General features: G+C 36.8%; 1 protein-coding gene across 18 annotated transcripts in view; it reads right to left on the minus strand.

The window, feature by feature from the left end:
- The window catches only part of GPHN (gephyrin), a 722,880-nt gene that overhangs the window by 279,588 nt on the left and 422,676 nt on the right, over window positions 1-20,616 (minus strand). The window lies entirely within an intron of this gene.

Genomic DNA, 20,616 nt, shown 5'->3' on the forward strand with positions numbered 1-20,616 from the left:
ATTAAAAATGCCTAGTGATATTTATGTTCAAAAGTCTAACACAAAAAGCACTTAAGATTTAGATTTGAGCTCTTGCTTCTCAGGAAGTCTGTAAGTTTTAAAGTAAAACAAAGTTTTTCACAAGTGAATGGCAGAAGGGAAGGGGTTGAAGAGCTCATTCATTAATAGACCCACTGATAATCGCAGGCATTTTAAGCTAGAAATGTCTTTCAGAGATAATTGTCAATTTCCAGGCCACATTTAAACTAACTGGTTAAGAAACATAAAAAATGGAAAAGCAGTGGAAGACTGGAGTCAAGGATCAAAGGCCTAGACTTTCATATGAGAGCTGGAATTACGCTGTCATTGACTGGTTGTGTTACTTTGATCTGGTAACATTATCTCATTTTCATCATTTGAAAACAAAGAGATTATGCTATTTTTAAATTTTTACAGTATTTTTAAAGTAATGTAAGAATACTCTTCCCCAAATGTCTTGATTGAGTTTTTCTTTAACCACTCTTATTCTCTGAAATAACCTAAAACTGTCCTATATTTTATTACTTTTTCTTCTTGTCCTATTTACAATCTGAAAGAGAAGATTGCCATTTATTTACAACTTTCCATATATCCGAAAATGTTTACTGAATCACCTGCTGGCCTTCTTCTTACCAGAAAAACTATTCATTGTTTCATTAAAAACTTTAAGGCTATTTTGTGACCTTTAATCTTAATGATATTTCTTCAAAATCTGTTTTAGTTCTGGCAGTCAGAATTGGATAAAGTACTTTAGTGACAAAATGGCACTGGGTAATTATATAGTTCTTAATATGTTCCTCTTTACTTAGGAATTTTGTTTTTCTTTCCAAACTAAAATGCTACATTTTAGCTTTTTGTCAATATGATAGCTAATTGATTATAATATCACCAGTAATATGATTGGAATATAATCAATATTAAGTTCTCTATTTTCATGTAGCTACATCCAGAAGTTCGTAGCACCTTTCCTTCTAAAAACTAGAAATATTACCATAACAATTGCTGCATATTATCCTCCCAACATTTCTATGAAGGAAAGACAAATATAGTTACCTACAAAATATGGAAAAATAATTTGGAGTACAAAGAATTTGATTAATACATAGCTCTGGGATCTTTGTAATTTTATACAGTAAGTTCATTCCATCTTGTGTTTATTAATGTCCATGAACTTATCCTTACTGACATCACTGTTAACAATTTTGTCACATATTATGAAATGTGTTGGATTTTATTCTCCAAGAAGGTTGTAACTTCCTCCATTAGAAGGTTAGTGGCAAGTTAAAACTTAGTTAATTCTTTTTATTCCAATTTTTGGTAATCAAATCCAGGCTTTTTATGTCTCCAATAATACTTCACTTGCTCTAGGTTGACACCTTAGTAGCAGTGCTAACATAACCAACAATTATATCTAGACCACTATTTTTCTGTGTGTGTGTATGTATGCATAGGTGATATAATTAAAGGTTTTGCTATATAGCCAGGAGATTACATTTGTTATTTCCCATCAATTTTTTTTTACTTTTTATTTTGCCAAAACATTAGATCAGAGATTTATTTATTCTTTCTCATTTCCCTGATCTCTTTGAAGTGTTTAAAAATTAATTTTAAGATATACTTTTTCATCTATAGAATGTGCAGAGTCACTGCAAGAAGAAAGTACTCCTCCTCTATATAATGCTTTAGGATTAATAAAGTATTTTTACAAACATTATATCATTCAATAATTTAAAAACTATAAGCACCAAAGTTTTAGCATATTCCAATATTTATCAAACAGCTAAAGATCTATACTAAGTATTATGGAATAAATGCAACCCAAATGCTTAAGAAGTTTATAATTGTAAAATGTAGAACATTAAAGCATATAAACAACTATAACACAAGATAGTAAGTAGTAATACAAATTGGTATAAAGTACCATAGGTTAAAAAAAAAGTAGCCAGTGTGGTGGCTCACGCCTGTAATCCCAACACTTCGGGAAGCCAAGGTGGGAGGATCACGAGGTCAGGAGTTTAAGATCAGCCTGGCCAATATGGTGAAACCCTGTTTCTACTAAAAATACAAAAAATTAGCCGGGTGTGGTAGCAGATGCCTGTAATCCTAGCTACTCAGGAGGCTGAGGCAGAAGAATTGCTGGAATCCGGGAGGCGGAGGTTGCAATGAGCAGAGATTGTGCCATTGCACTCCAGCCTGAGTGACAGGAGTGAGACTTCGTCTCAAAAAAAGAAAACAAAACAAAAACCAAAAAGAAGGGCAGTTTAGGAGGAGGGAAAAATAAAAATAATGCAAAAGTATAGAGTTAAAAAAAGCACCAAGTGCATTTTGAGTATATTGTCTCTCACCAGCAAGCATCCACTTGCTTACTTATAGAGGAGTAATGTGAGGTAAGAAGGACCAGTGGAAAGATGTTGCTGTCTGACGGATTAGTATTTTTCAATTTGTGGTCTCTGGACCAGAAACATATACATCATATAGGAATTTGTTGGAAAGGCAAAATTTCCCATACCACCCTTATCCCTTCCTCTCTGTTGCTGATATATTGGATAAAAAACTATGAGGGTGGGGTCCAGTAATCTGTATCTTAACAAGTTCTCTAGTTGACTCTCATCCATGGAAAAGTTTGAGAACTGCTGTGATAAACTGTGCTTGAATTTTGGTACTACTATTTACTATTAGTGTAATCCTGTCTTCATTACTAAACTTCTTTAATCCTTAGTTTCCATAATCTGAGTTGTTAAAAGGGTTAACATAATCTTTGAAATATAAGGTAAAGTATAATCTAGTACATAATAGGCATTAAATAAATATTTGGTCCATCTTTCCTTAAAAAGTACATTAGAATAAAGAGAGTAGAAGTCATGAATTCACTGTAGAGAGCTAGAATGTATTCTTAAGGCATTGGGAACGATTCATGGATTCTGCTATTACTAATATTACCAAGCACTATTTCAGGAATAATAGTCTAAGATGAACTGAAAGGGGATGACAGAAGATATAAAGAAAAGAAAGTCTGATAACAAAAAAACACTAAATACGAGTTGACTCATTCTTGGTTTATTTTCTCTCATGTAACTCAGCATGTTACATAGTGCATTGTTTTTGTTTATGTATATAAAATATAAAATATATTTTAAATAAATGTAAAAGTATATTAAGCAAAAATCCTTTGGGAACAATAGGAAGGGCATTTTAGTCTTAGGTAAGGAAGGGTAGGGGTAGTTAAGAGAAGGCTTCTATAAGGAAGGAAAAAAATCTAAGCTTCTGCCTGAAGAACTGGTAGGTGTTAAAGAGGTAAAGAGAGAAGGAAGAACATTCAAGGCAGAGAAAAGGGCATGTACAAAGTACTCACAAGCTAACAATAGAACCTGATATGTGTGGTAAAAACAACAAGTGTGGGTGGATGCTGATGCAAAAAGCAGCAGTGACAAATTATATAGGCCCTGGAAAGTAATCTTAAAGAATTCAGTCTTTATCCACAGACTTTATCTACAGTGGAGAGTGAGATTTTGCTAAAAAATTTTGAGCAGAGAAATAACATACTAATATCTGTATTTTCAAAAGATATTTCTGGCTGCAAAGTAGAAAATTGTTTGGAAAGGTGCAAGACAGGAAGCAAGGAATACAGTTAAGAGAATGTCGAAAAATGTAGCAGGTGAATTAGGGTGGTTGCAAAGGTGATGAAGAAAAGCGAACAGGTTATAGTTAAGAATATTCTAACCCACAGACTATATAATGGGATAGTTATCTTTTTATTCTATTTTTTTTGAAATTTTAATACAAAAAGAGTAATTTTTAAAAACAGGACATATTTGGATGAAAACTGGTCGTAATCTAGATTTACACTAGAAGTTCAATATTCTATGTTAAACTTGATCACAACAGGCATGAGAATAGAAGAATATGAAAAATATTGCTTCTCTTAAAATTTCTGTTAAATATTAAATACACAGCAAGGTATGACATGTGTATAAAACAGACAATAACAATAAAAATCCCACTGATGTGCCTACTACCTAGGTGAAGAAACAGACTATCACTGATACCTTCAAAGAGTACTGTGTGCCTTGCCCGATCTCAAGTCCCTTCTCCAAATAACTATTATCCTGAATTTTAAAACATTCTCTTACTGTTTTGTAAAACAGCTCTATCAGTATAAAATTCATATGCCATACAACTTACCCATTTAAAAGATACAATTCAATAGTTTTTAAAGTATATTCTCAGAGTTGTACAATCATCCCGGTAATCAATTTTAGAACATTTTCACCATCCTCCACAAAAAAATCCCATACCCATTAGCAGTCACTTCACATTTTCTTGCAACTCCCAGCCCTAGGCATTCACTAAGCTATGTTCTGTCCATACAGATTTGCCTATTCTAGACATTTCATACAAAGGGAAACATATAATATGTCACCTTTTGTGACTTGCTTCTTTTACTTAACATGTTTTCAAGGTTCATCCATGTGGTGCTTATATAAGTCATTCACTTAAAAAAAAACTTTTCCACATATATTTATCTAAATATATTTTCATTTTAGCATGCTTTTGAAATTTATATACAAATGAAATCATACTGTGTATATTCTTATACAACTTGGTTTTCTCACTCAACATTGTGTTTGTGAGACTCCTCCATGCTGATATGCATAGCTATAGTTCATTTTCAATGCTGTACAATATTACATATGTGCACAGCTTTCTCTAGGACAGTGTTCTTCAAATTGTAGGTCATGACCAATTAATAGGGCAGTAAACTGACTTCGGTTGCCATAACTAGCATTTTTTAAAAAAGAACAGAACAGAAAATATCAGAACGCTTTCCTGGCAGTTAGGATAAATATCGACTCAGAAAAGTTTGTGCCTTTTGTATATGTATGTGTGTGCATATTGTTTATGTACATATATATGCATATATGCATACCCACATACATAGAGACATATATATACATATGTGTGTGGGTACTGAATTACAATGTTAAGTACATTCCTTACTGTGGCTTATGGTCAAAAACATTTGAAAGCTAATGTTCTAGGGTAAATAGCTAGAAGCAGATTTTATGAGTCACAGGAATAAGCAGATGTGCAGTTTTACTGTATAAAAGTAATTTTCCATAGTGTTTGTACCAATTTACATTCCCATCAACACACTGTTGCTGCCTCTCCTGACAATGCTAGATGTTGTCAGTGTTTTTCTTTTTTAATTTCTTTTGGCCGAATAGATGACAGATATAAAGCAACTACAATAAAATGTTAATAGTAGAATCTTAAGTATTCACTGTAAAATTCTTTCAGTTTGGTATATGTTTGAAATTTTTCATAATGAAAAGGTTGAGATAAAGTTGTCTCTTTATTTGTATTTTAAACTTAAATCTAAACATTTTATTGTTCATATATGTATTGGCTTATTATTTCTGTTCTGCAGTTAGTGTATTTCCATCTGTTAGTGCAGGGTGCCCCAAAATTATAAACTTCTAGAGGGTCGATTCTGTATAGAACCTATTGTATAGCACCTAATACAGTATCTTCACCAGTTAGACATTTATTAAATCCATTTTGATGAAATGAAGAATGCTCAGAAACTGTGCTATAGTTACAATCTCTACATCATGAAATAAACAGTAAATATGAAATTTGGTCCCTTTAAAAAATACACCTTGGGTTTATAGGACAGCAACTGATGTATCCTGATCTTCTATCCAACAAACTTGATGAACTCTTCCATTACTTCCAAAAGACTACTAATTTTTTAATAATTCCCATGTAGTAATCATGGGAGATTACTTGTCCTTTTCAATGCTTGTATCATTTATTTTTTTTACTTTGTACAATATTGGACAGAAGTATACTTGGACTCTGTCTTATTCCTAACTTTAAAGAGAATACTGACAATATCTAATTATTAACTATATTTGCTTTGTCAAATTAAGGAAGTTACCTTCTAATCATTGCTTGCTAAGAGTCGTTATTCACAAACAGGTTTGGAATTTTATCAAATGCTTTTTCTGCATCAATTGAGAAGGTCCTATGACTTTTCTCCCTTAATCTGTTAATGTGGTGATTCATGTTAATCAGTTAACCATCTTTGTGTCCTTGAAATAAATCCATCTTTATCCTGATGTATCTTTTAAAAATATACTTTTAGATTTGATATGTTAGTATCTTATTTTTGAAGTTTTCACATCCATGTTCACAATGAATACCTACATTTTCCCTTTTTTCTACTACCATTTTCTAGTTTTGTAATAAGATTATCCCAGACTCATAACACGAATTGAGAAATGTTTGCTCAGGCTTTCCTTGTTTTTCATGACCTTGATAGCTTTGGTAAGTGCTGGTCAGTTTTTTTTTGCAGAATGCCCACTTCTGGTGTCTGTCTGATATTTTCTGATGATAAGATTAGGGTTATGGGATTTTTGGAAGAAGACTATAGAGGTATAGAGCCATTTTTATTACATCATATCACAGGTATATGCTATCAATCTGACTAATGAATGTTGATACTGATCTTGATCTCTTAGCTGAGGTATTTGTCAGGTGCTCCCCACAGCAAAGTTACTCTTCCCCAACCTGCCCCCAGTTCTGTACTCTTTGGAAGGAAGTCACTGTATGTAGCCCATGCCTAAGAAGTGAGGAGTTATGTGCCCCTTCCTTGAGGGTGGAACATCTATATAAATTATTGGGAAATCTTATGCACAGGACATTTGTCTCTTCTCCCTCATGAATTAATTTATGCAAAAAGTTACTTGTATAAGCATGGAGTCATGGATGTTTATTTGTTTATTTTATACTTTGGATTATAATAAGATACTGCTTATTGCTTATTTTGTTGCTCACATTTTTACATCTTTGGTCATTGGGAGATGTCAATTGACTCCTATGCCCCTTTAATATATACCCGCCAATGTGTGTTTTGTTGTAGTTTGTTTTCTTGAGCGCTTCCTTACTTTTAAGCACTACGAGATATACCAGGCTCATCTTGTATATTTCCTGCCTTGGTCCCAGAATCAGCCATTTCTCCAAGGAACCCAGGTTCCTTTTATTGCCAAATGGTATAAAAACTAAGATTTCAGCATTAATTATATCATTTCATTTTGATATGTCATTTATTTTAGACCCTCCCTGCTGACAAAGCAAAGGAATACATGTGTAAACTAACCTGTGTGTGTGTATATATATATATTACACATATGTATACGTATACGTATATACGTATATACATATACACATATACATATGTGTACATATACACATATACATATGTGTACATATACATATATACATATGTGTATATGTACATATATACATATATGTGTATATATACACATATGTACATATATACATATATGTGTATATATACATATATATTACACATATTTCTGTATGTAACCATTTTGTATCTATGTTAAAGCTAAATATGAATTCATACTGATGTCTCCAACTCTAATTCATTACCTAGAAACACATGGATCATTCTAGCCTCTTCCCCTTGCTTGTACATATGTAATTTCCCACTCTGACAGTGAGAAACCTGTCTCTCACTACCTGCCATCCATTTATTAACTGTTCAATTCCAGTATACACATATATTAAAATTAGAATTGTTAACCCATACCTCCATGGGATACAACTTTATCAACTAAAGCGCTTATGTGCAGTTGCTTTTACCTTTAGTCTTACAGACTCCACTCATATCCAAAGTTATTTAGGTCAGTACTTTTCCCCTCCACTCCCTTCCATGAGGTTGTTTCATTTATTTTGTAATGCATTTAAATTCTCTTGGCAGAGTCGTCACTGCTTTCTGGGATCCATCAAATGCAATTTGCATAAATTAAGCCTTCCTTGTGATAAAGTTCTATGACTTTTGACAAATGTATAATGTCATGTTTCCGTATTTCTACTTCATATCAAATAGTGTTACTGCTCTAAAAAATCTGTTCGGCTTTATCCATTCACCTATATCTTTCTTTTCAAAAACTCTGGGCAATCATTGATCATTTTACTGTTGTTATAATTTTACTTTTACTACAATGTCATAAAGTTAGAACCATATAATACATATTCTTTTCACACTGGCTTCTTTTACTTAGCAATATGCATGTAAGGATGTCTTTTTTGGTTGCTTGATGGCTCATTTCCTTTTATTACTGAATAAGAGTCCATTGTATGGATGCACTTAATTTGCTTATCCACTTACCTATTGAGGTAAATCTTGGTTGATTCCAACTTTTGGCAATTATGAATAAGACTGTTATAAACATTTGCATGTGGGTTTTTGTGTGGATGTAAGTTCTCCATAAATTGGTTAAATATCTAGAAGTTCTCTGTATATTTTGGATACAAGTCACATTTATGGTATATGATAGAATGACTAGACAGACAACTAGCAAGCATATAGAAGAACTCAGCAATACAAATCAACAGGATCGAATTGATATTTGTAGAACACTCCAGCTGACAGAATAATACACATTGTTTTTACCAATATAGACCATATCTGTGACCATAAAAATAAACCTAAACAAATTTAAAAGAATTGCAATTATAGAGTATCTTCTCTGACCACAATGGAAGCAAAGTTGAAATCAGTAACAGAAAGATAACAGGAAAATTCCTATACACTTGGAAACTAAACCATAAACTTCTGAATAATCTATGGATCAAGGAAGAAATCTCAAGAAACCAGAGACTTCTGGTTTCAAAATGGCAACGTACAAGCAGGCTGGCTTCACTCCTCTCAACAGGAAACCAAAAGCAAATGAACAGCACAGAGATTATCACTAGAAATATCCCAGAACTCAAATATGAAGATGAGATGTGGCCCTGGGGCCAGAAAGAAATGAAAAAACTCCAAACAGACAGTAAGAGTATCAGATTTCCACATCCATGATGTTCCTCCTCCCCATCCTGCCTTGCACGAAGTATGTAGAAAATTTTCCTCCAACTTACTGTTTTAACATTGGAAAAAGTGTGATCAAGGTGAACAGCTAGCTTCCCATCATTCTGCATGCCCTGGCAGTAGACCTGTCCCTGCCTTAACCCATGGGAAGCATCACAAGTGTCTGAAGGAACAAATATACCTGAGGATAGGCAGATACAAAGGGAGGAGGTGGGATTACAGTCTCTGACCCTGGAAACTCTGCTCATAAACTCAGCCAAAGGAGATGCTAAATCATGATGGCTGTTCAGCAGTACCACACTGTAGGAGGTGCATCCCACAGGCTCCCTGGGCATGAAACACTGGCCTAGCTTTCCTACACTGGAAGGATATACCTTGTTTCACCTCCCTCACCCGAGAAGGGTAGCATTCTGACCATTTACTGGAGCTTAGGTGAACCTGGGGATAATGTGTCACCTAGGACTGAAAATGGGGAAGTGGTAAAAAAAAAAAAAAAAGCCTCAAATCAAATATATCCTGAATTGAATAAAGAAAACATGATACATACACACCATGGAATACTATACAGCCATAAAAGGAATTAAATCATGTCCTCTGCAGCAACATGGATGTACCTGGAGGCCATTATCATAAGCAAATTAGTACAGGAACAGAAAACCACATACTGAACGTTCTCACTTACAAGTGGGAGCTAAACTTTTGGTACACATGGACATAAAGATGGGAACAATAGACACTGGGGACTACCAAGGTATGAGAGAGGGAGGGGGGCAACGGCTGAAAAACAACCTTTTGTATACTACGCTCATTACCTGGGTGATGGAATCATTTGTACCACAAACCTCAGCATTATGTGATATACCCATGTAACAAACCTGTACATGTACCCCTGAATCTAAAAGTTGAGATTATAAAAAACAAACACAAAAAAGCAAAACAAGCCAGACAGAACACTGGAATAAATATAACATCCTCCAATGCAAAGATGTGTACATACATCCAAAAGAAACAATAGTAAACAGGAAACCATGATCTTCCCAAGTGGACAAAGCAACGAAACAGTAACTGGCCCCAATGAAACAGCAATATGTGAGCTCCATAACCAAGAGCTCAAAATAGTAGTTTTAAGACAACTCAGTGATCTCCAAGGTAACACAGAAAAGCAATTCACAAATTTATGATAGAAATTTAATGAACAGATTGAAATAATTAAAAACCAAACATTGGGTGGAGCCAAGATGGCCGAATAGGAACAGCTCCGGTCTCCAGCTCCCAGCCCCAGCGACACAGAAGACGGGTGATTTCTGCATTTCTGCTTGAGGTACCGGTTTCATCTCACTAGGGAGTGCCTAACAGTGGGTGCAGGACAGTCGGTGAAGCACACTGTGCGCGAGCCGAAGCAGGGCGAGGCATTGCCTCACTCGGGAAGCGCAAGGGGTCAGGCAGTTCCCTTTCCTAGTCAAAGAAAGGGGAAACAGACGGCACCTGGAATATCGGGTCAGTCCCATCCTAATACTGCGCTTTTCCAACGGGCCTGGAAAACGGCACACTAGGAGATTGTGTCCCGCACCTGGCTCGGAGGGTCCTATGCCCACAGAGTCTTGCTGATTGCTAGCACAGCAGTCTGAGATCAAGCTGCAAGGCGGCAGCGAGGCTGGGGGAGGGGCGCCCGCCATTGCCCAGGCTTGCTTAGGTAAACAAAGCAGCCAGGAAGCTCGAACTGGGTGGAGCCCACCACAGCTCAAGGAGGCCTGCCTGCCTCTGTAGGCTCCACCTCTGGGGGCAGGGCACAGACAAACAAAAACTCAGCAAGAACCTCCACAGACTTAAATGTCCCTGTCTGACTGACAGCTTTGAAGAGAGTAGTGGTTCTCCCAGCACGCAGCTGGAGATCTGAGAACAGACAGACTGCCTCCTAAAGTGGGTCCCTCACCCCTGAGCTGCCTAAGTGGGAGGCACCCCCCCAGTAGGGACAGACTGACACCTCATTCAACCAGGTACTCCTCTGAGACAAAACTTTCAGAGGAACTATCAGACAGCTGAATATGCGGTCTCACGAAAATCCGCTGCTGTGCAGCCACCGCTGCTGACACCCAGCCAAACAGGGTCTGGAGTGGACCTCTAGTAAACTCCAACAGACCTACAGCTGAGGGTCCTGTCTGGTAGAAGGAAAACTAACAAACAGAAAGGACATCCACACCAAAAACCCATCTGTTCATCACCATCATCAAAGACAACAAGTAGATAAAACCACAAAGATGGGGAAAAAACAGAGCAAGAAAACTGGAAACTCTAAAAAACAGAGCACCTCTCCTCCTCCAAAGGAACGCAGTTTCTCACCAGCAACGGAACAAAGCTGGATGGAGGATGACTTTGATGAGTTGAGAGAAGAAGGCTTCAGATGATCAAACTACTCTGAGCTACGAGAGGAAATTCAAAACAATAGCAAAGAAGTTAAAAACTTTGAAAAAAAATTAGCAGAATGGATAACTAGAATAACCAATGGAGAGAAGGGCTTAAAGGAGCTGATGGAGCTGAAAGCCAAGTTTCGAGAACTACGCGAAGATTGCAGAAGCCTCAGTAGCAGATGCGATCAACTGGAAGAAAGGGTATCGCTGATGGAAGATGAAATGAATGAAATGAAGAGAGAAGAGAAGTTTAGAGAAAAAAGAATAAAAAGAAATGAACAAAGCCTCCAAGAAATTTGGGACTATGTGAAAAGACCAAACCTACGTCTGATTGGTGTACCTGAAAATGATGGGGAGAATGGAACCAAGTTGGAAAACACTCTGCAAAATATTATCCAGGAGAACTTCCCCAATCTAGCAAGGCAGGCCAGCATTCAGATTCAGGAAATACAGAGAACGCCACAAAGATACTCCTCGAGAAGGGCAACTCCAAGACACATAATTGTCAGATTCACCAAAGTTGAAATGAAGGAAAAAATGTTAAGGGCAGCCAGAGAGAAAGGTAGGGTTACCCACAAAGGGAAGCCCATCAGACTAACAGCTGATCTCTCAGCAGAAACTCTACAAGCCAGAAGAGAGTGGGGGCCGATATTCAACATTCTTAAAGAAAAGAATTTTCAACCCAGAATTTCCTATCCCGCCAAACTAAGCTTCATAAGTGAAGGAGAAATAAAATACTTTACAGAGAAGCAAACGCTGAGTGATTTTGTCACCACCAGGCCTGCCCTAAAAGAGCTCCTGAAGGAAGCACTAAACGTGGAAAGGAACAACCGGTACCAGCCACTGCAAAAACATGCCAAATTGTAAAGACCATCGAGGCTAGGAAGAAACTATAGCAACTAACGAGCAAAATAACCAACTAACATCATAATGACAGGATCAGATTCACACATAACAATATTAACGTTAAATGTAAATGGGCTAAATGCTCCAATCAAAAGACACAGACTGGCAAACTGGATAAGGAGTCAGGATCCATCAGTGTGCTGTATTCAGGAAACCCATCTCACGTGCAGAGACACACATAGACTCAAAATAAAGGGATGGAGGAAGATCTGTCAGGCAAATGGAAAACAAAAAAAGGCAGGGGTTGCAATCCTAGTCTCTGATAAAATAGACTTTAAACCAACAAAGATCAAAAGAGACAAAGAAGGCCATTACATAATGGTAAAGGGATCAATTCAACAAGAAGAGCTAACTATCCTAAATATATATGCACCCAACACAGGAGCACCCAGATTCATAAAGCAAGTCCTGAGTGACCTACAAAGGGACTTAAACTCCCACACAATAATAATGGGAGATTTTAACACCCCACTGTCAGCATTAGACAGATCAACGAGACAGAAAGTTAACAAGGATATCCAGGAATTGAACTCTGCTCTACATAAAGTGGACCTAATAGACATCTACAGAACTCTTCACCCCAAGTCAACAGAATATACATTTTTTTCAGCACCACACCACACCTATTCCAAAATTGACCACATAGTTGGAAGTAAAGCTCTCCTCAGCAAATGTAAAAGAACAGAAATTATAACAAACTGTCTCACAGACCACAGTGCAATCAAACTAGAACTCAGGATTAAGAAACTCACTCAAAACCACTCAACTACATGGAAACAACCTGCTCCTGAATGACTACTGGGTACATAATGAAATGAAGGCAGAAATAAAGATGTTCTTTGAAACCAATGAGAACAAAGACACAACATACCAGAATCTCTGGGACACATTCAAAGCAGTGTGTAGAGGGAAATTTATAGCACTAAATGCCCACAAGAGAAAGCAGGAAAGATCCAAAATTGACACCCTAACATCACAATTAAAAGAACTAGAAAAGCAAGAGCAAACACATTCAAAAGCTAGCAGAAGGCTAGAAATAACTAAAATCAGAGCAGAACTGAAGGAAATAGAGACACAAAAAAACCTTCAAAAAATTAATGAATCCAGGAGCTGGTTTTTTGAAAAGATCAACAAAATTGATGGACCGCTAGCAAGACTAATAAAGAAGAAAAGAGAGAAGAATCAAATAGATGCAATAAAAAACGAAAAAGGGGATATCACCACCGATCCCACAGAAATACAATCTACCATCAGAGAATACTACAAACACCTCTATGCAAATAAACTAGAAAATCTAGAAGAAATGGATAAATTCCTCGACAAATACACCCTCCCAAGACTAAACCAGGAAGAAGTTGAATCTCTGAATAGACCAATAACAGGCTCTGAAATTGTGGCAATAATCAATAGCTTACCAACCAAAAAGAGTCCAGGACCTGACGGATTCAAAGCTGAATTCTACCAGAGGTACAAGGAGGAACTGGTACCATTCCTTCTGAAACTATTCCAATCGATAGAAAAAGAGGGAATCCTCCCTAACACATTTTATGAAGCCAGCATCGTCCTGATACCAAAACCTGGCAGAGACATAACCAAAAAAGAGAATTTCAGACCAAGATCCTTGATGAACATTGATGCAAAAATCCTCAATAAAATACTGGCAAACCAAATCCAGCAGCACATCAAAAGGCTTATCCACCATGATCAAGTGGGCTTCATCCCTAGGATGCAAGGCTGGTTCAACATACGCAAATCAATAAATGTAATCCAGCATATAAACAGAACCAAAGACAAAAACCACATGATTATCTCAATAGATGCAGAAAAGGCCTTTGACAAAATTCAACAACCCTTCATGCTAAAAACTCTCAATAAATTAGGTATTGATGGGACGTATCTCAAAATAATAAGAGCTATCTACGACAAACCCACAGCCAATATCATACTGAATGGGCTAAAACTGGAAGCATTCCCTCTGAAAACTGGCACAAGACAGGGATGCCCTCTCTCACCGCTCCTATTCAACATAGTGCTGGAAGTTCTGGCCAGAGCAATCAGGCAGGAGAAGGAAATAAAGGGTATTCAATTAGGAAAAGAGGAAGTCAAATTGTCCCTGTTTGCAGATGACATGATTGTATATCTAGAAAACCCCATTGTCTCAGCCCAAAATCTCCTTAAGCTGATTAGCAACTTCAGCAAAGTCTCAGGATACAAAATTAATGTACAAAAATCACAAGCATTCTTGTACACCAATCACAGACAAACAGAGAGCCAAATCATGAGTGAACTCCCATTCACAATTGCTTCAAAGAGAATAAAATACCTAGGAATCCAACTTACAAGGGATGTGAAGGACCTCTTCAAGGAGAACTACAAACCACTGCTCAATGAAATAAAAGAGGATACAAACAAATGGAAGAACATTCCATGCTCATGGGTTGGAAGAATCAATATCGTGAAAATGGCCATACTGCCCAAGGTAATTTATAGATTCAATGCCAACCCCATCAAGCTACCAATGACTTTCTTCACAGAATTGGAAAAAACTACTTTAAAGTTCATATGGAACCAAAAAAGAGCCCGCATCGCCAAGTCAATCCTAAGCCAAAAGAACAAAGCTGGAGGCATCACGCTACCTGACTTTAAACTATACTACAAGGCTACAGTAACCAAAACAGCATGGTACTGGTACCACAACAGAGACATAGATCAATGGAACAGAACGGAGCCCTCAGAAATGATGCCGCATAGCTACAACTATCTGGTCTTTGACAAACCTGACAAAAACAAGAAATGGGGAAAGGATTCCCTATTTAATAAATGGTGCTGGGAAAACTGGCTAGCCATATGTAGAAAGCTGCAACTGGATCCCTTCCTTACACCTTATACAAAAATTAATTCAAGATGGATTAAAGACTTATATGTTAGACCTAAAACCATTAAAATCCTACAAGAAAACCTAGGCAATACCATTCAGGACATAGGCGTGGGCAAGGACTTCATGTCTAAAACACCAAAAGCAATGGCAACAAAAGCCAAAATCGACAAATGGGATCTCATTAAACTAAAGAGCTTCTGCACAGCAAAAGAAACTATCATCAGAGTGAACAGGCAACCTACAGAATGGGAGAAAATTTTTGCAACCTACTCATCTGACAAAGGGCTAATATCCAGAATCTACAATGAACTCAAACAAATTTACAAGAAAAAAACAAACAACCCCATCAAAAAGTTGGCAGAGGATATGAACAGACACTTCTCAAAAGAAGACATTTATGCAGCCAAAAAACACATGAAGAAATGCTCATCATCACTGGCCATCAGAGAAATGCAAATCAAAACCACAGTGAGATACCACTTCACACCAGTTAGAATGGCCATCATTAAAAAATCAGGAAAGAACAGGTGCTGGAGAGGATGTCGAGAAATAGGAACACTTTTACACTGTTGGTGGGACTGTAAACTAGTTCAACCATTGTGGAAGTCAGTGTGGCGATTCCTCAGGGATCTAGAACTAGAAATACCATTTGACCCAGCCATCCCGTTACTGGGTATATACCCAAAGGACTATAAATCATGCTGCTATAAAGACACATGCACACGTATGTTTACTGCGGCACTATTCACAATAGCAAAGACTTGGAACCAACCCAAATGTCCAACAACGAAAGACTGGATTAAAAAAATGTGGCACATATACACCATGGAATACTATGCAGCCATAAAAAATGATGAGTTCATGTCCTTTGTAGGGACATGGATGAAACTGGAAAACATCATTCTCAGTAAACTATCGCAAGGACAAAAAACCAAACACCGCATGTTCTCACTCATAGGTGGGAATTGAACAATGAGAACTCATGGACACAGGAAGGGGAACATCACACTCCGGGGACTGTTGTGGGGTGGGGGGAGGGGGGAGGGAAAGCATTAGGAGATACACCTAATGCTAAATGACGAGTTAATGGGTGCAGGAAATCAACATGGCACATGGATACATATGTAACAAACCTGCACATTGTGCACATGTACCCTAAAACCCTAAAGTACAATAAAAAAAAAAAAAAGGAAAAAAAAAAAGAAAAAAAAAAACAAACCAAACATTAACCTTGGAACTGAGATATATATTTGTTCAACTGAAAGGTTCGTTAGAAGCTCTCAACAGTAGAATTTATCAAGCAGAGGAAAGAGTCAGTGAGCTCAAAGATAGGCTATTTGAAAATACACAGAGAAGAAAAAAGAAAAAAGCATGAAGAGCAATGAAGATCACCTGTAAGATATAGAAAATTACATCAAAACAACAAATCTAGAAATTATTTTATTGATGTTCAAGAGGGAGTTGAGGAAGAGCAAGGGGTAGAAAGCTTACTTAAAGAAATAATAATAGAACTTTCTAAATCTTGACAAGGATATAAATATTTAGGTATAGGAAGGTCAGAGAACACCAAACGGATAGGACCCAAATAAGACTACTCCAAGGCATACAATAATCAAAGGTCATGAATGAAGACAGAATCCTAAAAGCAGTAAGATGTCTTACCAATGGAACCCCAAATGAGCTCAACTAACAACTTCTACTGAGGACCCCTGGACAAACCCACTGACCATTTGGCTGGCCTAGAGAGTTCCCCTCCGGAGGACACTACCACTGTAGGTCCCCTTCTTTGCCCCTTTCCAGCAGGAATTAGCTAGAGCAATCATTGCCCAATTCCCAACAGCAGTTGGGGTGTCCTGTCTAAAGGGGGCATTGAGAGGTGAACCCAGCTGGACTTCCTGGGTCAAGCAGAGACTTGGAGAACTTTTATGTCTTACAAGAGAATTGTAAAATGCACCAATCAGTACTCTGTAGCTAGAATTGTAAAACGCACCAATCAGTGCTCTGTAGCTAGCTAGAGGTTTGTAAAATGCACCAATCAGTGCTCTGTAAAAACGCACCAATCAGCGCTCTGTGGCTAGCTAGAGATTTGTAAAATGGACCAATCAGCACTCTGTAAAATGGACAAATCAGCGCTCCATAAAATGGACCAATTAGCAGGACATGGGTGGGGACAAATAAGGGAATAAAAGCTGGCCAACCCTAGTCAGCAGGGGCAACCTGCTCTATTCCCCTTCCACCCTGTGGAAGGTTTGTTCTTCCACTCTTCACAGTAAATCTTGCTGCTGCTCACTCTTTTGGTCCACGCCACCTTTAAGAGCTGTAACACTCACCGCGAAGGTCCGTGGCTTCATTCTTGAAGTCAGCAAGACCACGAACCCACCGGAAGGAACCAACTCTGGACACACAATCATAACTCCAGTATGAAGGTGAATAGATAAATACATCAAAAACAACAGGAGCTACAACAACCTGTTAAGAGATAGGTAATATAAAATATGCAAATTGAGACAACTACGAGTCTAAATGTGGGGAAGATGGAAGTAAAGTGTAAAAGATTTTTCCCATTTTTTTTTTCAGTTTCTGTTCCCATTTCTGTGATCTAAGATAAGTTGTCATCTTTTTAAAATAACTTGTTATAAGGTATTTTTTATAAGCCTCATGGTAACCACAATGCAAATACCTATAATAGATTAACTAAAAATAAAAAGCAACAAATTAAAAGATACTACCAGAGAAAATCACTTAAACCACAAATGAAGAAAGTAAAAAAGGGAGAAAGGAGTTATAAAACAACCAGAAAACAAATGACAAATGGCAGGAGTAAGTCCTTACTTATTAATAATAACATTTAATATAAATTAACTCACTTCTCCAAGGCAAAGACATAGAGTGCCTGAATGGATAAAGAAATAAGACTCAACTATATGTTACCTACAGGAAACCCACTTCATCTCTAAAGACACGTATAGACTCAAAGTGAAGGGGTGAAGAGTGGTATTCCATGCAACTGGGAGCCAAAACAGAGCAGGAGTAGTTATACTTAGATAAAATGGACTACAAATCAACAACTGTAACTGTAACAACTGTAACTGTAACAACTGTAGCCGTAACAACTGTAAACAGCTGTAAAAATAGACAAAGGAGGAGATTATATAATGATAAAGAGGTCAATTCAGCAAAATGATATAACAATTATAAATATCTGTGCACCCACCACTGGAGTTGCCAAGTATATAAAGCAAACATTAATAGATCTTAAGGGATAACTGCAATACAATAATAGTAGGGGACTTTAATACTCCACTCTCTGTAGTGAACAGGTCATCTAAACAGAAAATCAACAAAGAAACATCCAAATTAAACTATACACCAGACCTAATATGCCTAACTGATATTTACAAATCATTTCACCCAACTGCTGCAGGATACACATTGTTTTCTTCTTCCTGGTTTAGTCTTGGGAGGGTGTATGTGTCCAGGAATTTATCCATTTCTTCTAGATTTTCTAGTTTATTTGTGTAGAGGTGTTTATAGTATCTCTGATGGTAGTTTGGAAATAATAGCAATTCTAATCAAACTTTCTAAAAAAAATTGAAGAGGAGGGAATACTTTCAAAGTCATTCTATGTGGCCAGCATTACCCTGACACCAAAACCAAAAAGGATAAAACAAAAAGAGAAACCGAGGCCACCCTCCCCAATGAATACAAATGCAAAAATTCTCAAGAAAATGTTAGTAAACCAAGCTCAACAACACATTGAACAGATCGTTCACCATGATCAGGTGGGATTCATCCCAAGGATGGTTCAACATATGCAACTCAATAAATGTGATATGCCACATTAATAGAACCAAGAATAAAAACCCTATGATTATTTCAATATATGCTGTAAAAGCATTCAATAAAGTTCAGCATGCTTTTATGATAAAAACCCTTATCAAACTGAGTATAGAAGGAACATACCTCAACATAATAAAGACCATATATGACAAACCCACAGCTACTAGCATACTGAAAAGGAAAAAAATTGAAGGCCTTTCCTCTAAGATCTGGAACAAAACAAGGATGCTCACTGTCACTACTTTTTTTCAAAATAGTACTGGAAGTCCTGGCCAGAGCAATTAGGCATGAGAAAGAAACAAAGGGCATTCAAACTGGAAGAGAATAAGTGAAAATAGCCTTGTTTGCAGATGACATGACCTTATAGTTAGAAAAATCTGGAGACTCCACTAAAACACTGTTAGAATTGATAAACAAATCCAGTATAGTTATAGGACACAAAATCAACATACAAAAAGCAGTAGCATTTCTATATCCAACAGTGAACAATCTAAAAAAGAAATCAAGAAAGCAACCCCATTTATAATAGCTCCAAACATATAAAATAACTAGGAATCAATTCAACCAAAGAAGTGAAAGATCTATACAAGAAAAACCATAAAACATTGATGGAAGAAATTGAAGAGCACATAAAAAATGGAAATATATTCTATGCTCATGACAGGAAGAATATTGTTAAAATGACCATAGTACCCAATGTAATCTAGACATTCAGTAGAATCTCTATCAAAATATCAATGACATTTTCCAAAGAAATATAAAAACAATCCTAAAATTCATACAGACCACAAAAGAGCCTAATATCCAAAGCAATCCTGAGCAAAAAAAATCAAAGCTGGAGGTATCACATCATATGACCTGACTCCAAAATATACTACAAAGCTATAGTAACCAAATCAACATGGTACTGATACCAAACAGATATGCCGGACCAATGCAAGATAAGGAACTCAAATATAAATTCATGTATTTATAACCAAGTCATGTTTCACAAAGGTGCCAAAAACACACAATGGGGAAAGGCCCTTCTTTTCAATTAATGATGCGAGGAAAACTGGATATCCACTTGCAGAGGAATGAAATTAGACTCCTATCTTTTACCACACAGAAAAATCAAATCAAAATAAAGACTTAAATCTAAGACCTGAAACATGAAACTACTAGAAGTAAACACTGAGGAAATGCTCCAGGACATCTGTCCAGGCAAAGATTTTTGTCTAAGACTTCAAAACCACAAGCAACAAAAGCAAAAATAGACAAATGGGGTTATATAAAACTAAAAAGCTTCTGCACAGCAAAGGACATAATCAGGAAAGCAAAGAGACAACCCACAGAACAGAAGAAAACATTTTCAAACTACCTATCTGACCAAGGATTAATAACCATACCATCTAAGGAGCTCAGATAGCTTGACAGAAAACAACAACAAAAACAACAAATAATTCTATTAAAAAATGAGTAAACTATATGAATAGACATTTCCCAAAGAAGGCATTCAAATGGCCAACACCACTAATCATCAGATAGATGCAAACCAAAACTACAATTAGATATCATTTTACTCCAGTTAAAATGGCTTTTTATCAAAAAGACAGGCAGTAACACATGCTGGTAAGGATTTGGAAAACAGGAAACATTTGTACGCTGTTGGTGGAAATGTAAAT

The sequence above is a fragment of the Symphalangus syndactylus genome, chromosome 8 (assembly GCF_028878055.3).
Source record: "Symphalangus syndactylus isolate Jambi chromosome 8, NHGRI_mSymSyn1-v2.1_pri, whole genome shotgun sequence".
Taxonomy (NCBI): Eukaryota; Metazoa; Chordata; class Mammalia; order Primates; family Hylobatidae; genus Symphalangus; species Symphalangus syndactylus.